The sequence below is a fragment of the Carlito syrichta genome, unplaced genomic scaffold, assembly GCF_000164805.1.
Source record: "Carlito syrichta isolate Samal-C Ts95f unplaced genomic scaffold, Tarsius_syrichta-2.0.1 Scaffold115961, whole genome shotgun sequence".
NCBI lineage: Eukaryota > Metazoa > Chordata > Mammalia > Primates > Tarsiidae > Carlito > Carlito syrichta.
In genome coordinates, this window is record NW_007060057.1 from 319443 (window position 1) to 321904 (window position 2462).

Below are 2462 nucleotides of genomic sequence, written 5' to 3' on the forward strand. Positions count from 1 at the left end.
AATAACTCAAAAAACAACAGATGCTGGAGAAGATGTGGAGAAAAGGGAACACTTCTACACTGTTGGTGGGAGTGTAAACTAGTACAACTTTTGTGGAAAACAGAGTGGCAGTTTCTAAAAGATCTAACAATTGACCTTCCATACTCTACAGCAATCCCCCTTCTGAGAATATACCTGGAGGAACTCAAATCATTCTACAAAAAAGACACCTGCACAGGCATGTTTATTGCAGCACTACTCACGATAGCAAAAACATGGTACCAACTGTGTTGCCCAACAAAAGCAGACTGGATAAAAAAAATTTGGTACATATACACGATGGAGTATTACATAGCTATAAAGAAGGACAAACGTATGGACTTCGCAGCAATTTGGAAAATTTTAGAGCCTATCATACTCAGTGATCTATCACAGAAACAAAAAACTGAGTACATGTTCTCACTCATAAGTGGACCCTGAACATTTACCGTAATACTACATGAAAGGCATTGGCAGTAGTGGGTCACTGCCAGTGGTGGTGGTGGGGAGGGCTAAAGGGGGACATAACATAACATTAATAAGGGCACCTGGTCCCAAACTAGGTGAAGCGAGGACCAATGGGAGGCCCAAACTTTATCTGTATGATGACCACTTATGCACCTAACCCTGAATTGTACACCACATCTTTAAAATAAGAAAATAAAAAACTGTTGTATGATACCCGTGATATCACAATCATAAAGTCACTCCTATATTAATAGATATTTAAATTGTTCTCCTAAATGGCTTTGGTAAATTTACACTCTCTGCCATAGAATATGAGAGTGTCCATCTAGTGAGATCTCTGCCGACATTAAACATTATCAATTTTTTTAAAAGCCTGTAAGATGATACATGTTTTAATTTTTATATAAATTATTTCAGATTTATACTTTCATCAACAGTCAAGTTGAGTTCTTTTTTCATTATTTATTGGCCATTCATCTATCTTCTGCATAGAAATAAAATTCTATTAACTATTTCATTAATTTTGGCTCTAATCTTTATTACTTTCTCCCCTCTGCTTGCTTTAGATTTAAACTGTTCTTTGATAATTTTTTTTGGAAAAAAGTAAAACATTATTAATGCTTCTGTGTTAAATTACCATGTACTAAAAATATTAATTTTAATGTATTTTTAATTTTCTAGATTTTTATCTTTATAATTGACAGAGTGTTTTTAATGTTTTGATAAACATTTTTAAAGGTCACAGAAGAACAATAATTTTTCCGATTGATTATTAACACTGCCTTGCAGGGATTCAGCAGCACAGTCATGTTTACAGTTCCATATTACTGTGCAAAGCAAGGTCTGCCCGTATTTTGAAACACCCAGTTGTGGTATACTATTCCTTTGGTGGCCTACTTTAAGCCATGTATCCTGGTGTTCACACTCTTAAAATCCCTTCCTGGTGTGGAGGAGGGGGAGACATATAACATCAATAAGGGTACCTGATCCTAAACCAGGCAGTGAGAACCAATGGGAGGTCACCTGTATGATGACCACTTATGTACCTAATCCTGAAATGTACCCCACATCTTTAAAATAAAACAAAATTTAAAAATAAAATAAAATGCCCTTCCTACACTGACTCTTGCTTGGCCATGTAACTTGCTGTAGTCAATGAGGCACAGTATCTGATGTAAAGAGAGAATAAAAGCCATACGTTGAAGCCTAGGAGTCCTCTTGGAAACCATACTCTTGGAACCTAGCCACCATCCTGTGTCTGAAGCCCAATCTAACTATGAGGTAAAGCCATCTGAGAATTAACTACCCAGCTAACAGCTCCAGTTACACTCCCACCAACTTGTGTGTTTGTGTGGGACAACTTGGAAGTGCATCATATGGCCCTAAGGGCAACAACCACGGTTGGCGCTATGCAGAGTACAGACAAGCTGTTCCTGCCAAGCCAAAGTTGATTTGCAGGTATTGTAAATAAATATAAGACTATTGTTTTAGCTACTGATTTTAGTGTTTTCTTATGCAGCATCAGATAACTGTTGATAACATAATTTGCCTAGAGAATCAGTGTGGAGAATGAAAGAGGATGATCCCAAAGTTTTAGCCCCAGGCAAAGTTATTTGACCATGAACTAGTCTTGGCCACAGTTTAAAAATCAATGACCGGAGGAGACGGGGCAAGATGGCGACGGCATAGGTGAACTGGTGAGATTCTCTGAACCCTGCCTTTTGGAACTTTGGAGCTCTGGAACTCCGGGTCCACCCTGGCTGAGGCACACAGCGTCAGACCCCAAGCCAGAGGACCCAGACAAGCGGAGAAAAACAGACCTGCTTAAACTGCCTTGCCATTCTCCAGGCAGAGACTTCCATTGCCCCGCCCACCTAGCAACAAACTACCTCAGCTCCTATGCAACAGTGTGAAACAGGAGACAAAGCCCCACCCCTATGCTGCAACGAAAAACAAAAGGAGAGGCTGGAATCGGA